General features: G+C 47.7%; 1 protein-coding gene across 1 annotated transcript in view; it reads left to right on the top strand.

Annotated features, from left to right (window-relative positions):
* Plpp4 (phospholipid phosphatase 4) overlaps positions 1-24,587 on the top strand; it is a 133,771-nt gene that overhangs the window by 24,737 nt on the left and 84,447 nt on the right. The gene's annotated exons all lie outside the window — the stretch shown is intronic.

Below are 24,587 nucleotides of genomic sequence, written 5' to 3'. Positions count from 1 at the left end.
ATATTGTACCCTCCTCATTTGCCTGCCTTTTGAGGATATTCTCCTTCATATGGCTTTTTGCAAGACCATGACAAAGGCAAATAACTGAACAGAGCCAGTGCACTGGTGCTGGAGATGGCCAGGCTTTCTCTGGTTTCCCCAGGCTGTAGAGAAAACCATGATGGACATCCTGGTCCATCATTGCTGGGAATATCTTGTGCTCCTTCGTTCAATCCCTTGAAGAGGAACTTCTATGGCAAAGGCTTTCCCTTCTACTCCTGCCAAATTGCCCCCATAGAAAGGCCAATCCATGCCTCCTTATCGGCACCTGATCTGACTGGTTCTCCCCATCCGTCCTACTCAAATGCCCCACATGGGCACCCTTTCATAGAGCACTCTCTGCAATTGTCCTGTGTGTCTCCCCATGGCATTGACCTATATGCCATAGCATGCTTGAGAAGGTCAGAGGACAGCCTGGGATATCCGTCCTCACCTTCCACCTTGTGGAGACAGGGTCTCTTTGTTGTTTGCCATTGTTTGCACTAGGCTAGCCAGCCCACAGTCTTCTAAAAATTCTCCTGTTTCCATCTCCCATTTCACCATAGGAACACTAGGGTTATAGACTCGGGATACTGTGCCTGACTTTTGTGTGGATTCTGGGGCTTCAAACTTGGATCCTTAAGCTTGTGTACCTTGGGTGTCATCTTCCGAACTTTTTTGTCATGGCATTGCCATCTGAGGTGATGCTATCTATCTCTTATTGCCATCCCTGTTTATTGTAATGAAGTCTTTCCCTCTCCTGCCAGATCCCAAATAACAACGTGTATTTTTAATTATGAAATCTCGCCCTTAGCTTAGGCTTGTCCCACTAGCTCTTATAGCTTAAACTAACCCATTTATCTTAATCTGTGTTCTGTCACGTGGCTTGTTACCTCATCTCTCTGTATAGCCCATGCTGCTTCCTCCATGTCTGGCTGGTGACTCCACCTTTCCTCTTCTCAGTGCCCTCTGTGCCCGGAAATCCTGCCCAGCTATTGGCCGTTCAGCTTTTTATTAAACCAATCAGAGTGCCGTATCTTCACAGTGTACAAAAAGATTATTCTGCAACAGTTTACTGTGTCTTTGCTCAGCAGGTTGCACTCTTGCGGGTGTGGGGATCTTTCTTGTTGGGGGAATCTTTCTTCTGGGGGGGTCACTGCTGTCCTGCACTTCTCCCCACCTCAACTGTTCCTGAATGCCTGCCTTCCTTGTCTTGTATGCAGGATGTGAATATCTACTTGTATCATTAAAGACACTCATGATTATCATGCCCTAAAAAGCCATTAACAGTGAGGCTTGGTGGCACACACCTGTAACCTGGCACTCTAAAGGTGGAAGCAGGGTGTTTGGGCTTGATGCCCATCAAAATGACTGGTCACAGAATGACCATGAGCAGCCCTCAGCTAGTTATATAACTGAGGTGGGAGGCCCCTTTCCCAGGGACTATCCAGGGGCTGTAATTATTATAGTTTCTTATAGCATAAAACCACTTCCCTTTCTTGAAAGGCTAAGATGGCAGGTGTCTAAAGCAGGTCACGCTTCCACTTCTGACTGGCTGCTGATAATCTGCCCAAGGTCTTGAGAGGAGATAGTTAAAACTATGTGCAAAAGAAGAGCAGCTAGGTCAGCCCAAAGCCTCTTAGAGTATAGGTCACAACCCCACGTGGGACTGAATAGCTGGATATGGTGGTGATGAAAACCTTAACAAAGTGAAAGATTTGCAAATGCTCGATAACCAGGCATGAATTCAAAATCAAATGCCTAATTAATCGAGGTGGCTTGGGCCTTGCTTTCCCAGGTTGCACTGCGCAGCTTTACCGCAGCTTTGGCTCTGAATGCACAGCTCACACACTTTGCCCTGTGCAAGCCATCCCCACCACACAATGCCAATGAATACCGCCTCAAACACCTCGACTCCAGTTTGGGACAGTTGTATGTTAGGAATTGTAGTGCTTTTACTGTGCATACCGAGTTTTCAGCTTTATAGAAGCATAATGGTTTAATTAGGGAAAACAAAGGCTTTTAGTAGGTGCCTTCCATTATTCCTCAGCACGTAAGAATCAAATTAGTGTATCTTTGGATTGTATTGCATTAGACAGATAAGAACTTCCATCTTATTAATGTGAAAAATTGCTTTAATCTTTAATCAGGCAAAATCATGTCTGACAAAGAATTGTTTCAAATAAATTTCTTTATGAGATTTACCAGTGAATGTTTGATTTGCATACTTACTTTATATACTTGTATTCCTCGAGTCCCGTGAAGATTTCTCAGATGAAAGAGGTTGCTGGTGGGAAATGTTTAGGGAGCCCAGTTCTGTGCATGTGAGTAGCTCTCCAGTGCTCAGTGCTTGAATCTTCTGCATGCCTGGAGACTTGTTGGATTGCATCTTATATAATAGACGGATGGTCTGGGTCGGTGAGTCCCAGGTGAGATAGTATAGGTAGAGTAGTCCTGGTCACCATTCTTTTGTGTGTTGGTTCCAGGGGTACAAAGGCCACTCTTTCTAGGTGGGACAGGAAGTGCCAACTGTGACTCTGCATCTGGGGCACAGCTGGAGTCACTGTCAAGAGTTGGACCTCGGGACTCTGAATCTGCTCTCTTCTGTGTAAGGATTTGTCAGCAACTTGAAGGCAGGCTTATCAAATTTATGAATGACACAAAACTGGGGTGGAAGACTAATATGTCAGATAATAAAATCAAGATTCATAAAAATCCTGAGAGGAATGATGGGCCTGTAACTAACAAGATAAATCCTAATAGGATTTGAGGCTGCAGCTGGCTTGGGCTGAGCTGCCAGTGTCTGCCTGCCATGGAAGAACATGGGCAGTTTGGGGACCTAGGAAAGCCTATGAGTTTTCCAGATGTTAATTGTAAGTTAATTATGCCCCATACATGGTCAACAGCTGCCCAGCTGCCCTACAGCTGCTCTGTCTCTCCTTCTACTGGAGGGATTTCCCCTTCTTCCATCCCATCCCTTTCTTTCTTTCCTCCTTCCTCAATTTCTAAGGGTTCTAGGCACAACCGGGAGCTGAAAAGGACCTCTTGCTTTCTAACTTTCCCTGAAGCCACTCGACAGACTCCCTTTGTTGTCCTTCCAAGGGCAGCCCTCTCTTCATACCCGAGTTCTTGTCACATTTTATGACCAGGCTCTCATGGTCTGCCTTGCCTTTTGGACACAAGGTTACTGGAAGGCAGTGTGCTATGGGATGTTCTGTATGGCAAATGTGTTGCTAATTAGTCAATAAATAAAACACTGATTGGCCATTGGCTAGGCAGGAAGTGTAGGCGGGACAAGGAGGAGAATAAAGCTGGGAAGTGGAAGGCTGAGTCAGAGAGACACTGCCAGCTGCCATGATGACAATCAGCATGTGAAGATGCCGGTAAGCCACGAGCCATGTGGCAAGGTATAGATTAATAGAAATGGATTAATTTAAGCTGTAAGAACAGTTAGCAAGAAGCCTGCCACGGCCATACAGTTTGTAAGCAATATAAGTCTCTGTGTTTACTTGGTCGGGTCTGAGTGGCTGTGGGACTGGCGGGTGACAGATATTTGCCCTGACTGTGGGCCAGGCAGGAAAACTCAAGCTACAGCAGTGACTAGATCTTCCACATCAGATGTTCTGCTCCAAGCAGAGGGATCATAACCGGCACAGAGGAAAAGCTGGTGGTGCCATGCCATTTCTTAGAATTGGGGAGAAGTGATGGGATTTCATGTGGGTAGTCAGGATGGAAACAGACGTGGGTGAGGGCTGAGCTGTACCCAGGGTGCCAAAGAGGTCATGTGGACTCTTCTGAAGGGCTTCTGGGCAGCTCGGTAGATATCAGGGAGAAGGGACGGCTTGGTTCTATAATGAAAGGACTTCAGAACGACTGTGAACTGCCACCTGCTGACCTCCAGTGCTGAACTCTGGGGAGGGCTTTGAAAGCGGAAGTGGAGGAGTCGGAAGGCAACGATAAAGAAGTTCGAATCCATCTCAGACTCTCCCGAGCTGGCCCAAGCATAAGGCACTTTATATAACCTCTGCCAGCCTTGGTGCCCTTACTGCCTCAGTGAGGTAGAGGATACCAAGGCTTTCCTGGGAAGCCTGTGGGTGAGCTGTCCTCAGGAAGACTCTGAGCCGCGCTTCTGCACATCTGTCTCCAGTGTGTGAGAGAAGAAACTTTAGTTCACGGCCTTGGTAGACTTCGTGTCTGTTAGTGAAGTCCTTGTCTGCCCTCTCTATCCATGTTCTTGGATCAACAGCTGACCCTTCACTGTCTCGGGCATGACTCACTCGAAGACAGCCCCAGTCAACCAAGGATACCAAGCATCCTTCTTGAGGAAGTGTGATGATGGAAGCTTCACCCATCAGAGGTTGAACAGCCTGGTTTGAGTCCCTGCTGCCCCACTGTGTGGTCACAGTCCAAATGCTTAATCTCTCTAACCTAGATTGTAAAGTTGAGTTAGTGTCCAGTTTTGTAAGACACTCTGCACAAGCACCTTCTTGACAAAAGATGGCTTCTCCTTAGCCTGGTGTTCCCTGAGGGTAGGAACTATGCATTGTTCACTCTAGATCTCAGTGGCTGCCATGACCTTCAAGTCCAACAGATGTGTGCTACTCTCTGCGTCTGCTCAGAACTTGGGTCTCTGGTGTAAGGATGGAGAGGAGCTTTGATCTCCTTTCCAAGTCTTGCTATGTACCACTTGGAATAGCCTCTAAGGTGGAGGGACCAACTGCAGTGCTGCCTGCTGCCCTAGCTCACAACAAATGGGACCTCCCTCAAAAGGGGAGCTGCTATTAGATGGCAGGATTCATCGGCAAGACTCAACACGCGCGTGCACACACACACACCCAATTTCTGGTGCTAGGTACTGTAAATTTCTTATTTAAAAAAAATGAAGAGGCCCATTGTTACTGGTGCGTTGAGAAAGGAAGTAAATGAGGCAAAGATCATGTCAAAGAAAATTCCAATAAAAGAAAACAAGTAAAAAGAATAAAGAGGCATGCCCCACTGGCTTCTTCAGTTACAAGAGGCTCTATAAGGAGGCTCCTTGGCAGGGTGTACCAACCTGGATGCCCTGGATTGGGAACCCCAGCTTAATTCATCCAGAATAAGGCAAGAGCAGAGTCTGAGAAATAGTAGGGCAGTTGCTCCAGGTGTCCTGCCCTACTATTCTCTGGAACTCACTAAACGCCATGCACAGACCACCCAAACTGCCCTCTCCTTTATGGAGACACTAGGGTTTAAAGAGGCTGGTGTCACCCTCAAGGTCATGCCACAGCTGATGGACAGGTTGAGACCAAAGCTGACTTCCGTGGGTCTCGCACACCCACCACAGAGCTGATGGATGCTGTCGGCGGTGCCCTGTCAGGCCAGTCCCAACAGGAAATAGTTCTCTTTCCATTTCTGACAAGATTTCTTGCTTCTTCCAAAATGTTCCTTTAAGAGACGTAAAACTTGAACTCACTTTACCTCTCAGTCTATCCCTACCTTCTTTTCAGTAGTGGAGGCAATTCGCTGCTGTGGGCGTGGCCTCTGGAGTCTGAGAACCTCCATTTGACAATCTGTAAAAACGGGCTTAATACTAATCCACAGTTTGTAATGGCTGAGAGACTGGAAAAAAAAAACATGCATTTAAAATATCCAGAATTCTGTGCAGTATTTAGAATGAAGCTGTTACAAATAATATTGTTCTGATATCCTATTGATATTGAGAGAAGAATGGTTCCTGAGGTCTCAGAGCTGTTAGCAAACATGGAGGGACTTGGTTTTCACAGTGGCTTTCCAGCATCCTTGGGGATGTGCTGGGGAGGTCAGGATGTCTCCTCTGACTAGACAGGGAGCAAGTCCTTACTTGGGGCCAGGTTATAGTGAGTTCCCAAGTGGGACAGGTCCAAGGAGCTTGCTAACTTTGGAACTGGCTCATGAGACATCTGTGCATTACTTCCCCTACCTGCCTAAAAGGTAACTTACCCCAGATGTTTCCTGTGAGGCACGTAGGCTCACAGACAGAGCTGAGCCCTGGCTCAATATCGGACTCACAAAGTATCTGAAGCTTTCTTCACTGTCTACATTACATAAAAATTTTCCATGCAAGTAATTGCAGAATGGAGTAACAAGGAGGATAATAGGGAAAGGTAATTGTGGATAAATCAGCTTGATTACACTCTTTCCCAAACTTGATTACCTAAATTTGCAATGCTGTACAAAAATCTTTGAAACTGACTAAGACCTTCCAGTAATGACTGTAGATTCTGGGGAAATCTCTACCAAGTCCAGCAGGTCTGGCAACAGGTGAGGGATGGTGAGAACAAGGCTGTTGCTTCTGCGTTTTATATTTCAGGGTGAGCCGGAGAGTGTTGCTGTGGTGGTTTGAAAGAACATGGCCCCCAAAGGGAGAGGCACTTATTAGGAGGTGTAGCCTTGTTAGAGGAGGTATGGTCTTGTTGGAGGAAATGTGTCACTGTGGGGGTGGGCTCTGAGGTTTCATATATGCTCAAGCCACAATCAGTATCTCAGTTCACTTCCTGTTGCTTTTGGATCAAGATGTAAGGACTCTCCAGTTCAGCTCCATGTCTGCCTGCATGCTGCCTTGCTTCCCGCCATGACGATAATGGACTAAATTTCTGAACTGTAAGCAAGTCACTCCAATGAAATGTTTTCCTTTATAAGAGTTGCCATGGTCATGGTGTCTCTTCACAGCAATAGAAACCTTAGCTAAGACAGAAGTCATGGTACTTCTCAGCATGGTGGGAAGGCAGCTCATCCATTGACTTGGCATGTAGTGGATTAGACACTCCCCAAGCTGGGTTTTCTAACTGGTAATAATTACTTGTTATTAGCAGCCAGTCTAGGGGAGAGAACTCCAGGGACCTGATCCAGTTCTAGTAGGAATGCCATGCTCCTACTTGGGGCTTATCTTGCAAGTTTAATAGGAAATCTTTGGGTGCACAGTTAGAGTCCCCGAGACAAAGGGGAGATCCAATACAAGAGGGCAGTGGGAACCTAGGGAATCCTAGAGGACCCCCTGTGAATAGGGAACCTAGAGATTGATGAGAAAAAGCTCTGGAAGTCAGGGTCTCCCTGGAGTAGAGGTGGCCTGCATGGAATGAAGGTCAAGTCTCAAGATGGCCTCCTGGGGGTGACATTATTCACAAAGAGACTGGATGGAGGGAAGTAGAGCTGGAGAGGAGGAAATGAGCAAAGAGAGGCACAAAGAACAGGAGGACAGTCCCCAGGGAGCCTGGGATCGATGCTAGTCCGCTGTAGGTGGGACCCTAGCTGGTGAAGTGACTCCATGTTGACTGTGAATTGGCACATGGGTGGCTGCCATTGTGCACCAAACTAAGGCGGGAATAAATAGAGGGTAAACAGCATCTGCTTTCATGGAACTTGCCCCCGGGTGCTGGTTGTTGTACTTGTCAGAACTTTTTACAGATGATAGACCAAGACACAGAAATAAGATGATTTGGGCCAAGGTCCAACCCACAGAGGTGCATTTCAGGACTCAGGCCTGTCCTTTACTGTGTCATGCTTCAGGTGAGTGTATGGGTTTGTAAGTAGTGGAATGTCCATTTCACCCCTCAAGGAATAGCACCCCTGAGGGGTGGTGGCTTTCCAGCAGTAACAGGGCTAATGCAGGGTGAGGCAGGGCACGTTGGCTCCCACAGCACTGCTCCGCATCCTCATATTGCCAAGGGCTCTGCGTCATCCTGTTGTGTCCCCGTGTTGTCAAGCTGTTACGCTGAGCCCACTCATTGCCACGACTACTCTTCAACCATATTCCTTAAAGACCCAGTTTACTCCTGTCAGCTGAATGCCCCCAGGTAGGTCAAGAAGCTGCTTTGTAACTCAGTTTCTCTCTCTCTCTGAAAAATGGAGCTAACTGCCTACTTTGCACATGTGAGAAGAGACTGGGATAAGGTATCAGAGGCATCTGGCAGAGTCAGCAAATGATCCTCTGACACCGCCCCTGTTGCCCCCTCACCCCCTTTTCCTCCTGGATGTCTGTGCTGAGATCTCATTTACTATGAGTAAAGAGGAGTGTGTGTGTGACTCTAATTTATCAAACCTTGCCCTCAGAGCTCAGAAGGCCAGTGTTCCTTACCTGGGACAGGGGAGGGCGCTCACCACATTGCACTCACAATCAGGAGGTAAAGAACAGTAAATGAAATCTTCAGGCTTCCAATCAGTTCGGGAATGCAGGCTGCGAGTGGCACCATCCACATTCAGGTGGTGTCTTTCTTCAGTTAAACTTTTCTCAGAGACTGGCCCAGAGACGTTTCCATGGTGCTGTTTCCCTGTCAAGTGGAAAAACAAGATTAACTATCACAGAAGCCCATCTGCCCCTCAGCCCAGTGGCTATGAGAGCAGGTTCCCAACACAAATGGAGTGGACATCTACCTTGCATGCAGCAGGCAGCTGCTTCTGTGTTTGGCTGACTGGCGGTTGGCATAGAGGGGTGCAGACCCAAGGTAACCAGAACTGACTCTTTAACAGGATCCGGAAATTCAGGTGTTGATGAAAAACTCCTGTTTTTTTTAAAATATTGGCTGTGAATTACATTTTTATAACACTGAGCAGTCGAAACCCAGTCTCTCAGCAGGCTGCATCCAGGCTGCCAGCCAGCAGCCTCCAACTAAGGCTCATGTAGCAGAAGACTGCCTTTTTCCTGAGACAGCTCCTGTGGACTTGTTTCTTCAGGCACAGGTTCAGCAAATGTTTGCTGACCGCCTACTATGTGTTGGGCATTGTGCTAAATGCTGGTGGTGCAGCTGTAGTCAAAAACAGGTCATGGGGCGGAGAGCTGGCTCCATGGGTCTCAGCATCCGTCTGGAGGCTCACATCTATCTGTAGCTCCAGTTCCGGGCATATGATATCTTCCTCTGGCCTCCATGGGCATGGGGCGTGCTTGTGGTACACATACATACGTACATACATACATACATACATACATACAGGCAAACATTTATACACATAAAATAAAGATAAATGTATCTTCAAAAACAGGTTAAAAAAATCTATGTTGTAGCCTGGTGCTAGGGGATGTTCTGTATGTTAAATGTGTTGCTCTGATTGGTTAATAAATAAAACACTGATTGGCCAGTAGCCAGGCAGGAAGTATAGGCAGGACAAGGAGAGAGGAGAATTCTAGGAACAGGAAGGCTGGGGGAGAGGAGACGCTGCCAGCTGCGGCCATGACAAGGAAGATGTAAGGTACCAGTAAGCCACGAGCCACGTGGCAAAGTATAGACTTATAGAAATGGGTTAATTTAAGATATAAAAATAGTTAACAAAAAGCCTGAGCCATTAGGCCAAACAGTTTAAATAATATAAGCGTCTGTGTGTTTACTTTATAAGTGAACTGTCGGACTGCCGGGGCTTGGTGGGACCCGGAGAGAAAACTCTTTAGCTATAGCCTGGTGGTGGTGGCACCCACCTTTAATCTCAGTACTTGGGAGGTAGAGGCAGGTGAATCTCTGAGTTCAAGGCCAGCTTGGTCTACAGGATGAATTTCAGGACAGCTAGGACTACACAGAGAAACCCTGTCTTGAAAAGCAAAAACAAAAAAATCCATGTTGCCCATTTGGAACTACTGTTCTTCCATGGCTCTGACTCTTTGCAGCAATGGCAATGGCCTTGTGATAGCCTAACTTCTTCAGATTTAAGGTGAGCAGCTCCACCTTACGCATAGAGCCCAGCTGTGTCAGCAGGCCCCTGTTATTGAGCCTTGGCTCAGACTCTGGGTTACGGACACCAAGCAGTGTGGTGTCTCGTCTGACTTTGCATTGAGGAGTTAAGAGTTTGCATAAGGGTGGTTATAAAAATGCCCAGTGATACTTAATGTGAGCAAAATTTATTATTTTAGTTGGGGATAAGTATGAGATCCCCTTTGCTGCTTAAAAACTGTTAAGTGTGGATATTTCTCAGGTAGAGGGGTTGGTTCACAGGGCTTATCCCCCACTTGCTTGTTATCAACCCTGTGGCCCCGCCCCACCCTCCTGTAGGATTGTGGGCTGCCCCCAGGCCTGGGCCCTCTGCTCTGTGGCTGTTCGTTTCCTGCATTTACCAGCCCATCCAAAGACCATGCTAGGAGAACACAGCCTTGACCTCCCGGAGGGGTGATAGAGAGATGCTCAGGCTGAGGACGCGGTGGTGTTGGTTTCAAGGCCCTCGGGAGAGATATTGAGTAGCAATGTGAATACCTAATGCCACCTGCACTGCTGACCAACGGAGGATTCAGAGGTTACAGTGGATGAAATTCTCAGATATGCTCTGCCCAGTCCCCCGGTCCAGAGATGATACACCCTGGCTGGTGTTTGATTAAAACAGACTCCAAAACCCCCTTCAAGCTGTTTCCTCTTCACTGGGTTTCCCTGACCACTGAATGGAGTTAGTTCTCTTTTGCTCAAAGCTCTGTCTTGATCAGTGGCCCTTCCTACGATCATGCTGTGGCCTTGTTCAAATTGTTTTTGTAGAATGTTCCAATGTGTTTTAAGGTCTGAATTCCTAAAGATCCCCACTTGCTACAGGGCTGAACACTTTGCTGGACACTGTGGGCAGCGAGTTATTGGCGAATGAGGTCTCTTGGAAGGAAATGGACAGTTTTACAGTTTTCTCTTGTCTGTCTTCTGTTAGGTATTTCTTTGATGTACTTCTGCTTCTGGGTGTCCTACACAGCCGGGGAGGAGAGGGTGTGTGCTCCTATTCCAGACAGCCTCTCTCAGTGGGAAATTTGTCTGTCTCAGAGAGGAATTCCACCTGGGAGATCACTCTGCTCTGGTTCTGAGGAGGGGGAGGGGGGATACCCAGCCTGCTTCTGCTCTGTTGAGGTCCGGTTCTGCTCTGTTGAGGTCCAGACTTTGGAAAGCTGATTCTTCAGGGTTAGGTCTTGTAAACCCACTGGCCTGGCTGTACCACGGTCATCTGCCACCAGAGGGCTCACTTTTCCAGCCCCTTCTCACTCTGGGTTGTTTGGCAACTCCTTCAGGGTGTTCCACACAGCCTCCAAGCCCTGGTGGAGACTCCTCAGCTCCGCTCGGACTCCAGAGTCCAGAGGTATGTGTGCCCCTGGGGAGGCCAGAGGACCATGGCAGGTCTCTTCTTCAGTGGTTCTCCACATTGTTTTTGAGACACAGTCTCTCACTAAACCTGAAACTCACTGATTTTGGCTAGACTGGCTGGACAGCAAACTCAGGGTATCCTCCTGTCTCTGTCTCCCGAGTTCTGGGATGGCACACATGGTTAACCGTGTTCATCTCTTTTACGTGGGTTCTGGGGATCAAGTTCAGGTCCCTGTGTAAACAGCAAGCGCTTCACCTACAGAGACGTCTTCCTAGGTGGAACCTGAATTGTTTAAGGTGATTGATTTTACACATGGCCCTGCATCTTTCTGGCTCCCCACTTCCTTCTGGTTTTCTCTTCCTGCCAGCTTTCTCCTTTCCTTTTTTTCTCATTTCTCATCTAATTATCACATTGTACTGAAATACAATTGGAACTAAATACTTCCCAAAAGTAAGGTGTTGCTTTGACAGACATAAACACTTTTGTTAGTGTCTCACTGGGCCTGAGCAAAACCATTCTATGAAACATTGTTGAACAGGTCTGCTGGCACATACCTGTGACTCTAGCACTTGGAGGTAGAGATGAGAGGATCAGGGGTTCAAAGTCATCCTTTATACACACTGTGTTTGAGGTCATTCTTGGACACATGAGCCCTGTCTAGACAAATACCCAAACAAACCAAACAACAACAACAACAAAACCCATTTCCAAATACCTTCTGCCAGCAATCAGCCCAATCACTTAATCTATTCCCTTCTCCCTTGTCATATGGAATCTTCTAAAGCAAATCCCAGACATGGCACCATTTCATAGGTAAATACTTCACTACATACTTATTCTAATGAGGAAGAACTTCAAAAACAAAGTCAGTTGAACAGTTAACAAAACAAAATAACCCCCCAGCACTCCTTGTGCCTGCTAATTCATTAACAGTCCTAGGGTGTTTGTAATTTGGAATTTTCCAACAATTAGTATTGTTAGTACAGTGACTGAGTTCCTGTCCTGGGTCCTGTCAACTGTGCTAAATGTCTGTCACCCTGCAGTGGCAAGCAGTGTCACCCTGCTTGTTTTATAGATGAGGAGGGGTTTATCAAATGAGAAGAGGCCATGAAGACCCACAAAAGACCCTCCTGTGTCAGCCATTGCAGTCTGGACTCATGAAGACCAGGGATTTTGTTTGGCTCCGTGCCACTGACGCATGTCCATCTTCTGTTGTGTACCCCCAAAGGGAAGCACCCTGTGTGGAAACGTTTGCAAACAGCCTTGCTCTGAGTGTTGGGACTTCTGGGAGCAGCTTTTATGGTTCCCATGCACTGTGCCAACTCAGCTTACACACATGCTGGGTGCCCTGCAAGCACGTTTGAGTGTGTGTTGCTGCTTTGGTGAAACAGAAGTCAATTGCAATATGCTGTAGACACAAATGGAGACCAACTCCTGGGGAAAGGGAATGTGGCCTGAACAGAGTGCGGCTCAGTGCCGAGCCAAGTCCCTTCTGCCTTCCCTGGCATAGTTCTTGTGATGAGTGGAACCCTTGCTCCTCTTCACAGGACTCATGGGGGATAAAGCACTTGCCCAGAGTCACGTAGGTAATGAGTGGTCAGAAGAGTGTGCAGGCTTTGGGATTTAGAGGTCTAGCTCCCACCATCTTTCTTAGCAACTCTTGCCTTCTCTGCAGTCTCTCCTTCCCACTTAAGTTTTTCTTTTGAGTCAGAGACTTACTATGTAGCCCAGGCTGGCCTCAAACTCAAAATCTTCCTGCCTCTGCTTCTTGGATACTGGGGTTACAGGTGTGTGCCGTCATGCCCACTACTTACCCTCCACCTCTGAGGTACTGTTTCTGGACTTTGCTGTGCCAGTGTTTTAATCTGAAATAGTTCAGGTGTACCACAATTGAAGAGTAGGATGATCCCCGTTTGCCCCACACAGAGGTGGAAGTTGTCAGTAGTTGTCACATTGACCTCGTGCCTTGGCATTTGTGTTTTTCTGAACATCTACAGAGAAATAGCTGACACTCCATGCTCTGGAGCCCCCTGAAAGCCTCAGCTGTTTCTGCAAAGAAAGTGTTCTTCTATATGCCCCTGTCCTCATTGCGGGGAAGGACACCAGCCCTTCCTTTGTCACCTAATATCCAGTGACGTCTCCCATCCCACAGTTCCCCTGTCATCCTCATTCTAGCATCGTTTAAACCTAGGACCACCCAGTCAAAGAATTCCTACTGTATTTGTGGAGGTGTTTTGTTTTGGCTGGTCTTTTGGTCTTCGGTCACCTGGCTATTACTTCTGGTTTTCTTCCTGTGTTCATCTCAGTGTTCTTTGAAGGTGTCTGGTTTGGTTCTCTTGCCTCTGTTGGATCCAAAGTCTTGGTGAGGTTTGGGGTTTCTGTGTTTGGAGACAATGTTTGATGGGAATGCTCTCATAGTAATGAATTTGTTCTGACCAATGAGTGACGACACTAACTGAGTCTGTTCTAGCTTATGGTTCAAGGGGACGCAGCCCACTGTCGTGGGGGAGATGTGGAGGCAGGAGTGGGGTGTAGAGCAGCTAGTCACAGAGTGTCTACAGCCAGAAAGCAGAAAGAGATGAATGCTGCTGCTCAGTTTACTTTCTTCCTTTTTCATTCAGTCCTGGACTCCAGCCTGTGAGATGGTGCCACCGACATTCAGAGTGCATCTTCTCTCTGCAGTTAAAAAAATCTCTCTGAAAACTCCTTTAGTTATACCCAGAATCAGCCAGGTTGACAGTGAAGACGCCATGTACATGCTTCATATCACATTGAGTTAGAGGTCCAGAAAGAACAGGCTGTGGGCCCAGTATTAGTGGCCATAGCGGGGGAAATGCACATTAGTGAGCTTCTAAGATCTGAAGAAGAGTTACACTAGCAGAGTGGCTTCGCTTAGGTGGCTGGTTTCTGGTCCACTCTCTTTGGGTTCCTCCCCTCCCCCACTCCCAGGAGCTAGGCAGATGAACAAAGTCTCCAGGCTTAACCATCGTCCTGCCCTTACTCCATCATCCTATGCTGGCATGCTTAGGAGAACCCAGTAGTAGGGTACATGTGTTACTTGTACATTGTCCATCCAGTATGGAAGGAGGATTCCTGATCTCAGGAGTTAGAGAGTAGAGGGAGGGAATCCTGACCTCAGGTTTGGGGAATGACCATAGGCAATGAGCAACCCTGGACAGAGTTTCTGGTTCATAGACACTCGAATTCAGGAAGAGAACAGTGGATGCTGTGCAAGACCACATAGCAACAAAGTCCCTGGGCAAGGGCTGAGGCATGTTCCCGAGGACAGTTGAGTATTGGCTGACAGGGAACTAGGACTTGCTATTCAGGAATAAGCAGGAACTGTCTGGCTCCTCACTAGGACAATATTGTTTGTTTAGGAGACATTATCCGTGCAAGTGGAATAGGGGACAGACTAGTGATTAGGATTCTGAAACCCTTCTGGTGTCAGATGCTGCGCTCAGATATGGTGTAAAGTCTTGATTTTACTTTCCGATGTCCAAATGCAAAGGAGCTGACCCACGTCATACGTATTCTGAGGTAGGTGCTGCTCTCGGAATCACTTTACAGATGAGGGAAACAAGGCTTGAGAGATGAGGAGCCCAAGATCACGTGGCAGAAAAGAGAAGAACGGATATCCAAGCCAGCCAGTTGTCCCCAGAGTCTGTGGCCTCAGCTAGAAAGGGCAGATGTTTAGAGGGAGAAGCAGAGTGTGTGTCCAGGCTTTGCCTCAAGGGTCACTTACGTCTGTGAAGTCAGTGCCGGTACCCGGGTGGGAAGCTGATCTCGGAATGAGGAGAAGGTGACACACAGAGCTGAAGGTGACACATGGAGCTGGTCCTTATCTGGTCTAGAGCAGATGGCATTGGCACAGTTCTCACCTGGTGAGGGCAGGCCATTGGATGAAACCACCTGCTGCAAGGGGAGCTGCTGTCTGAGTGACAGGCGGGAGGGCATTGGTGGCAATGATTTCTGGAATCTTGTTTCCTCCCTCTAGATCTTCCCCCCCAGTAAACACAGGAACTGCCCTCTCCTAAGCCCCGACCTGCCATTCACACTGAGTGAGGCTGGAGACCAGTGTGCGGGAGACATGAGACCCCAGATTTCCTGAAGCTTGCAGGATATACCCTGAGGAATAATGAACACTAGTGGGCTGAGCTGTGTGGGCTGTTAGTGAGAGGGCTCAGTGAGGAAAATCATTTGCCATAACCTGATGACCTGGATTGTCCTCCTGTCTTCTGACTTCTGCACTCACAGCAGAGCATCCCTGCACTCACAACAGCAACAACAACAACAACAATAATAAAAACATGGCATTCATGTGCTCGCAACAATAACAACAACAACAATAATAATAGTAATAAATGTGGCATTCATGTACTCACAACAGTAACAACATTTTAAAAAAATCAGTGTGGGCTTAGACAGGCATCCCACAGCTTGTAGCTTTGGTGAACTTGACTCTGAGCTGAACACTGCCAGTTCCTCTTCCCAAAGGTGGTTCTGAGAATTACTGAAGCTACTATGGAAAACACTACCGAAGTGCTTGGCACAGGACAGAGCCCAGTGTGATGGGTCATTTGGCTTGTGATTCTAATAGTTACTTTTGTACCTGCGATCTCCAAGGACTCTGCCTCAGAGGAAGACCCACCTGGAGTCTGGCTGATGGTTTACTGGCTCAGAGATAATCCATCAATATGTTCTCTCCACAACCACTTTCTACCCCTCATTTCCAGCACTAATGAACAATCTGATAGACCTCCTCCCAGCAAGTGTGGAGCGGCCAGCCTCTTCTGCTGGCTACATTTGATGTCTATTTGCAAGGACCCAGTGGAGAGGAAAAGTCAATAGTGCAATTAGGAAACATGCTTTGGTGTTGGCTCTCACCTGCAAAGCCCTTTTAGCGCATACCAGGTCTTCCCTCTGTAGATCTCAGGGTTTGGAAACAGCTTTCTGGGCCACAGTTGGCTCACTGAATGGCCCAAGTCAAGCGGTGCTTGTAAACCCAACACACAATTCCACCAACCTCAGGGGAACTTAAGGGACAGTCTCAGACCCAGTCACCTCCCAGGGGAGTCACAGCTGTTCACACTGTCAAGAAAAGCAGCCACCTCTCATTGTGGGAATTTTAGGGCTCCAGCCAGATCCTAGCATTTGCTGCTGTGAATAAAATATTCCCAGTGGCCCTGGAAGGCGTGGTCATCCTGAGGAGTTGGGGGAAATGCGAACTCTGAGAAGAAGTTAAATGACCTTTCTCATGCCACCTGAGAGGCAAGTGCTGAATCAGAGATTTGGACCAAGTCAATGATCTGACAAGTTCGTATTTCTGCCTAATTGGAGTAGTTGGGGTGGGGGAAGGGATGGCTTCTAAATGTATGACTTTTACTATTCTTGGAGCATCCACTTACCTTGGGAGAGGCCCGTGGACAAACAGAGTGAAAGGCTGTGTATTTATTGGCTGATAGGGGGATAAGAGCTTTGACAGTTCGTGTTAGAAAAGACATTAGTGCCCCTTGGCCTGGAACTTGTTGTTTCTAATTTCTACTAGTGATTCGTTGAAATGGACTGTTCTGGTTCCCAACTTTGGGCTGAGTCTGTTGTCATACTCAGTGAAATGTCCCTGGAGGAGCAGGGAGTGGCTCTGGGTCTGTGTGCTGGTGTGTGTGTGTGTGTGTGTGTGTGTGTGTGTGTGTGTGTGTGTCTGCTGCTCTTACAGAATAGGGACCATAGTGCGGTCACTGGTGTTAGAAGACACTCCCAGGCATATTGTAGGTGGTGTATTGATTGAATAAAAGCTAGCAAAGGTTAGAAAAACTGTCACCTACTGTGCCCTTCCTATAGAATCAACTGTGCATCAAATAAGTGCCAAAGCTAAGTTAAGCTATAGAAATGGGACTGAGTGTGTATGTGTGTGAGCATGTGTAAAGGTGTGAGTAGACGTGAGCTTCGTGGCACTTCTGGTGCCAGTCTAGACTCTGGCAACACCTCATTTGGGATCCTCTAGGGGTGGCCAACCTGTGAAAGGGCTTGGACAGTCCACGGTGGTGCTGTGTGTCCCCCCGCCCCCTAGAATTGCACCTGCTGCTTGGAAGAGTCAGGTGACTGGAGGAGGAAGGCAGGAGGAGGGGTGAGGGTCCACCCAGAGGAGAAGCTTTGGTTTTCTGTCCGTTAGCTTCGGCCTCAGTCCTTCATACTGTAGTGCTTTGCCTGCTTCTCCTTTGCTGTCATTAGCCCCCCTTTTCCAGCTCAGTACGTTTTAGTGTATTCTCTCTCTCCATGCTCCCCACTCACTTCAATCAGTTTTGATGTGTGGGCCTGCATTTGGATCGTGCACGCTGCCTATGTGTGTACATTGTGTGTGCGAGAGACGCACTTTAGGGAAATTTAAACAAATGCTCTGTGCATGAACTATGCATGAATCAAGGGGAGAATTTCTGAGCATAAGGTTAGGATCATGTCTGTGAAAATGTATTCTGTGTGTTTTCTGCGTCCTTCACACTGTGTCATGGGAAGCTGGGGAACATTGTGCCCTTTTGCTGAGGGGACAGGAAAGCATGGGTGGACTCAGAGGACTGTCCCTCTCAGACAGTGGGGAAGCAGGAGCATGCTTCAGTTTTTGCCCAGTTAGTCACTTGGTGTTTTTTTTTTTTTAACAGTCACAGTATTCATAAAGAATATGATCCGTGTGCATATTTAATTAGCCCTTAGTGATATGTATTTACTTTAGTAGTAGTAGAAATATTTGACTTATAGAGTTCAGACATTTTGTTTTTGAGTGACCTGAGGTTGACAATAGTTAGTGTCTTCTACATGCTGATGATGAAGGAAGACACCATTACTTAAGGTTAGGCTGATACTGCTTACTGATCCTGGGCGGTTTGAAAAAGCGTTGCACCTTTACTTAACCACTCTCACTGTATAAGATTCTGTTTTGTTTTTTGGAAATGCTGAGTAACTGCCCCCCATGACCTGCTAGATTTCTGTGCTTCCTGCTGGTACAGCATTCTTCTCCTTCTGTTCAGCTTTTGTCATCAAACTTAATGACTTTCTAGGTGTCTTTCTCTAGTGTTAAGATTACTCTGGTACACAGTGAAGATCTGGGCATGGTCCATGCAGTCTGTGGGCAGAGGGTCCTGTATTTCACACATAGTTACTTCAGGTCTTTTTCCCACAGAGCCAGGGAAATGCCATTCAAAATGGAAGCAACAAGTTCCATCTTCAGCCTGTCAGAGCTTTGGGCCATTAAGATGTTGACCTCTGCATTATATTAGCTGGGAATGAAAGTAAACTAAATAATTCTATGTACCTGACAGGGGACAAAGATTTGCCCTTGTGTTCCTCATCCTTTTCTTGCAAAGCTAAGGACGTGGTCTCCACACTGGCATATGTTGATATGGACATTGCTAATGCTGCCGGAACCACTTTTCTTCAGAATGACCCAGATTGCTGAGCATTCGGGGGTTCTGTGTTGATTTTTATACCCCCCCCCACTCCCGTATGACACAGTGGGGTTTGAGATGGTATTCGAGGCTTTACGGGATGAGTGCGATTATACATGGGCATGACTTTCCTCACAGCAGCAGTGAAGGAGTTCAGTGGTCTTTCCAGTCCTCTTCCACCCTGCATGGGAGGGCCTCCTCAGCCACATTTCTGTACCCTCTCAGAGAGGACAGCCTTCTGTTCAGAGACCATGGTCACTGTGCAGTACTAGTCAATAGCCCTGTGATTCCATTGTGTTTATGTTAAGGCTTAGCAGATGTATTAGAGGCCCTGCTGGTTTTATAATTAAAGTGACATGAAATTTCATCTAAAATAATCAGAATAGCTTCCAAGGGGATTCTGTCTACAGAAAAATAATAGTACAAATCAGCCAACCTGGTTCTTGAATGGCTGGAATTAAGAGACTCGGGCTTTTACTGAGAACACTGAGTCTCAACTCATAGAAAGCACACTAATCCCCTGGGGCTTGCTAAGTGAAGGTCCAAATTGCAGGTCTAAGGTTGAGACAGACTCCCCAGGTCATGATGTGCAGGTAAGCATCATGTTATCATCAGGAAGGAAGCTTGCTAGAAGGGTCAGCTCCCAGACGTTCTTGTACCTGGACCTGTAGTCACAAGCCCCCACCAGATGTGTTCCCTGGGCTCATTAAAGTGTGGGATCCCAAGACCTGTCACACCGTTGGTGTCCTCAGAGTGAGCCTTGGTGATGAGTAACTAAAGACAGTACCTCCACAGCTCACAAAGAAGCAAGGTTTGTGCATGTGCGTGTGTATGTGTGTATGTGTGTGCATGTTCTTGTGTATGAGGTACCCTTTGTGTGTTCAGTTGCGTGTGGAGGCTGGGGGACCACTTTGTCTTTCCTGAGATTTCACTTGTTCTCAGATGACCACCAACCTTGCTTATTTATTATTGTTTCTTGAGATAGAGTCTGTCACTGTCCTGAAACATACCAAGTAGGCCAAGGGGCTGGTCAGTGAGCTCCAAGGATCTTCCTCTCTGCCTTCCTCCATGGGGGGGGGTCACTCCCACTCCTGGGGATGAAGCTCAGCCCCCCACACTTGTGCAGCAAACACCTTCCTGACTGAATGACCTCCCCAGTCCCAGCCCCAGAGTTTCTGCTTCTTGCTTTATAGCCATCCTTCCAAAGAGCTTAGAGAAGGATGCCCCCAGGGCTGGCTGTGCCCTCCCTCAGAAGCACGGCTAAGTCTCCAGGGTATTCCATCCTCCACATGCCCTCTTCTGACCCCATCTGCTTTTATCCACCCTGGGTCCTCCGAGCAGCTGCCTTCCTGTCTGGACTCTCTGAGGCAGACGCCAGTGGCTGCAGAAGGGACATCTATCTTTCTTAGCACTCTTGTTCCCAGGAGATACGATTTGCCTGATAGATGTGTTTTGGCTGCAGCTAGTCAGGGTGCGGTGAAGGATTGTTCAAAAGTCTCAGTATTTGACAACATTTTAGAAAAATTGCACCTGACCTTTAGAAAGTAAAACTTGTGGCCTGGGGATATGACTTGAGTAAAGTGTTTGACAGGAACGCGTAAGGACCCGAGTTCAATCCCCACTCTCTTCTTAAAAAGAAGGGCACAGTGACACATACTTGTAATACCAGTGCTAAAGAGGCAGAGCAGATGGGTCCCCCGGAGCTTGCTGGCCAGACAGCCTCATCTAATGGGCAAGTTCCAGGCCCATTGAGAGACCCTGTGTCAAAACACAAGGGGGCGACATATGAGGTCAGTATCTTAGGTTAGTTGACCTCTGGCCTCCACACTTACACTTGTGTACATGAACACCACCTGAGGGCGTGGAGTAGAGACTGGGAGACAGAGACAAAGGGACAAAGACAGACAGAGAGAGGAACCCAGGACATAGACAGTGGGAAGGAAATTGCTCAGTGATGTGTCTAAGTCTCCTGTGGTCTGCTTTGTGGAGAAGAAATAGGAGTCAAGGCTCTGGGTCCCTGACAGTGGGCTGTGGAACTGTTAGAGTTAGTGACCCGCTGTGGGTGGCAGATGGTCCTTCAGTGGTGGCTGGAGTCATATTCTGCATCCACCTGCTTTTCTGTAGTCAGGGCTTAGTACACCTGTCAAGAGAAGGCGTCTGTTTCCCTTCCTTGACGCTAACTGCAAGATTTGCCCCAAGTGAGGTCACACTGACTGCATTCAATAGTTTTCTCATTGCTGTGATCAAGTACTTGACAAACAACAACAACAACAACAACAACAACAAACTCCTAGGGAATGGAGGGTCTTTTCTGGCTCGTGGTTTAGGGGTACAGCCCATCGTGTCAGAGAAGACAGAAGCAGCTCTTCCAAGTGGTGGCAGGTGCCCAAGGCTGCTCACTTACATTTGGATGGATTAGGAAACAGGACAGGAAACAGGTAGACCTATAAATGCCAAGTCCTGGGGCTGGAGAGATGGCTTAGTGGCTATGAATACTGGGTGAGCTCCCAGAGGACCTGGGTTCAATTCCCAGGACCTACATGGCAGCTCATAACTGTCTCTAACTCCAGTTCCAGGGGGTCCAACACCCTCACACAGACATACATGCAGGCAACACACCAAGGCACATAAAACAAAAGTAAATTATTAAATAAAAACATTAAGTCTTGTCCTCAGTGACCCATTTCTACCAGCTAGGTTCTATCTCCTAAAGGTCCCACACCTTTCCAAAACAGTAGCACCTCCTAGGAATGAAATGTTCAAAACACCTGAGCCCTTGGGGGTCATCAACATCCAAACAATGAAAATGACATTACATGACTCTTAAGGCTAGACCAGGAGAAGTCAGCCAGCATTTGCCTACCTCTCTCCAGATGCTGGAGTTCTCAGGACCCTAGGACTGCTGGGAATGTGTTGGTACTCCAGTACAGCTACAGCCAGGCTGTCATCAGTGGATAGCCACCTTGGTGGGTAGCCTAATGTGGCCCTCAGATAGCTTCAGTGTCAGCCAATGTTCTAAGATATTGAGAGAGAGCATCTAAGTAAGAACCCTTCAGCTGGACCCCTGGAATTTCTCAAACCAGAAACTCACAAGTGATATCAAATATTTTTGATTTATTGTCACAGTAATCAGAATGTTCAATAAATTGTAGTTATCGCAAGTAAGCTATATGGCCTAAAAACATCTTTTAAATAAACTTTGCTGCCTTTCATTTTGTTTAAAGTGCTTTTAAAACACCTGGGAGCAGGGAGTCAGCTGTGACACAGTCAAAGAAAATACTAAAAACTGGTGGAAACACACACTAGAGACTGGAGTACAGTGGCAAATGGGGGAAAAACACTAGCTTTTCTGCCCATGTTTTGTTGGATAGGTGTGCATCATCATACCCAGTTGATAAGGTGCCAGGAGTGGAACCCCGGGCCTTGTGCATGGCAGGCAAGCATCTACCGAGTTGCAGCCCAGTCTCCGTGTATATTCTTTCCATTTAATTTCCATTCTAGCTCTGTAAGATAGGGTCAATGCACAGACAAGGAAACTGAAGAGTGCAGGTATTAAGGAAAGGACTCCATGCACCACATAGCCAGGGCTGGATTGACACACTGGGATTGTAAATGATGAAAATTAAATCATCAAGTTTCTTGGAGTCAAAGAATGTGGGACCCTTAAGGGATCACTGGGGTATGGCATCCAGAGAATAGTTTAAAATCCACATCCCCAGGTCGTATCCCTACCGCTTGTACATCTGAAAGTTCTCAGCCACCTCCAGCTGTGGCTTCTGATTTAGTCACAAGCCTCCCCATTGCAGGTGAGTAAACGGCAGCCCCACAAGGGGCAGGGCTTTACTCAGTAGCGTAGAGCAGCTTCGTGGGTGGGGTGCTGTGATGAGGAGGAGTTTTCTGATGCTCAGGGAGGTGCTCGGCATACCTTGCTTTGAAGAAAGTACATGGGTGCTGTGGATATCGCTCTGTATAAATAAAACACTGATTGGCCAGTATCCAGACAGGACGTATAGGTGGGACTAACAGAGAGGAGAATTGAGGGAACAGGAAGGCAGAGGGAGAGACCTGCCAGCCGCCGCCAGGACAAGGAAGATGTAAGGTACCAGTAAGCCACGAGACACATGGCAAAGTATAGATTAATAGAAATGGGCTAAATATAAGAGTAAGATCTAGACAATGATAGGCCTGAGCTAATGGCCAAGCAGTTTAAATAATATAAGCATCTGTATGTTTATTTTATAAGTGGGCTAAGGGACTGCTGGGACTTGGCGGAACCTGGAGAGAAAACTCCAGCTACACATGGGGCCCGTGGCAGTTTTGCAGTCCAGGTTCTTGGCCCACTTAGAGCTCCATTCTGCAGTAGACACATTCTCGGCTCAGGTTGGTGAGGGCTTGGTTGGTCTCTATGACTGTGACTACTACACTGACAAGTCCAGGCGACTCCTAACATTCTAGGTGGGGGGGGGGGAGGGGGCTGTGGACACCAGGCTGAGCAGAGCTGGCAAAGACACCTCTTTCTTCTTGGAATTCCTAAGTCCACAGGTTCTTAGCATTTAAAACCCCACCCACAGGTGAATGCACAGGGAAGGAAGAACGGAAGGAAGGACAGAAAGGCATGGAGAAACAGACAGGGAGGAACTGCTTCTTTTAGGCGCACGGTTGAGTTGACTGCAAGGCTGGTCCCTTCAATGGTGGACTGCGAGGCCGGTCCCTTCGATGGTGGACTGAGAGGCCAGTCCTTTCAATGGAGGACTGCAAGGCTCCTCAGAGTGGACGTTAAGTTCAGCAGGATCGGAGCCTCCTAGTGGGCCAGCCTAGGAGGCTCTCAGCTCACAGTCCTTGTGTGGTCACTGCTGAAAATGTACATGAAAAATACAGACGGACCGTGATCATAGGACACTCAAGTTTGGGATACAAATTGAGGTTGTGAGGTTCCCAATTTGGCTAGGACCTGGCTTTTGGTTGACTGTTTTTTTTTTTTGTTTTTTGTTTTTTGTTTTTTTGCCTATGACAGAGGGAATTTCTGGATTCATGACTAAAGCAGGGATGGCTGTGGGAAGACTAAGGCTGCTAGGTACCCTAAAAGTCCCTAGAGGATCACGAAGCTGCCCTCCTCTTCTTCTAGGGGTCACCCCATGCTCCCCATCTTGGTCCACAGTACCCCAAACTGGAAGCTTGGACTGGACTCCAACCACTCCCACCACCCACCTGCATGCCCTCCCATGTGTCCTCTCGGCCACTTTGCAGACATCTCTTACTGAGGTGGTTGTGTACCCCTGAGCAGATTCTCTTGTCTTTATTCCTCTGCTCTTCTCCAAGTCCTGTGCATCGTGTTGCCAGAGGCTCCACTTTGAGTGGCTCTTCCCATCCTGTTAGCTCAGGATCAAAATTTCTCAGCTTGGCAGAGGAAGACTGGAACCTCCTGATGCCCTGGCTCCCAGCCATCATGCCTGAAACCATTCCAAATGAGGTTTAGGTGGAGGTGGGGCTGGAGAGGCTGGGCAGAGGCTAATGGCTGAAATCTGAAAAAGTAAATTCATATTGCCTGTCTCCCACACCCCTACCATTTCCCCTTTAACGGTTGCTTTTGGTTGTCCAACTAATGAAGACGTAGCCCAGGCTGGGGAGTGCGATGGGTTACCATGGCAGGGGTGGGTTCTCAGAGGGTGAAAGATGAAGATGAAAGATGCCTAGAGCTAGCCCCTTAGCAGACCCAAACATTCCTCACTTCATCTCGTCCTTCCTCTGCCCCCTAGTGGAGGGAGTGGCAGCAGCATGGCCTCATCTGGGCAGCCGGAGGGAGGGCAGGACACTTCCTGTCCCCTCCTGGGTAGGTCACGGGAGCCTGCTGAATCTCCACTTCTGTCTCTGAGCCATTTTGTTCTCAGACAGTGTGCTGCTGGCCTGGCCGTGACCCTGCGTGAGCCATTGTGAGACACTTGAGCTTTCAGCTCACGTTAGGAGCCTGAGTTCTTAGTGTCTTTGTAAAACAGTTTCAAAGCTGTTTCCTTACCCGGAGAATGAGTCTTTGCTGCCAGGGGGGACAGAGGATTCTACAGTCTCAGTGCCTCTTTGTCTTTC

The sequence above is a fragment of the Peromyscus eremicus genome, chromosome 1 (assembly GCF_949786415.1).
Source record: "Peromyscus eremicus chromosome 1, PerEre_H2_v1, whole genome shotgun sequence".
Classification (NCBI taxonomy): domain Eukaryota; kingdom Metazoa; phylum Chordata; class Mammalia; order Rodentia; family Cricetidae; genus Peromyscus; species Peromyscus eremicus.
This window is presented reverse-complemented; position numbering and strand designations above follow the sequence as displayed.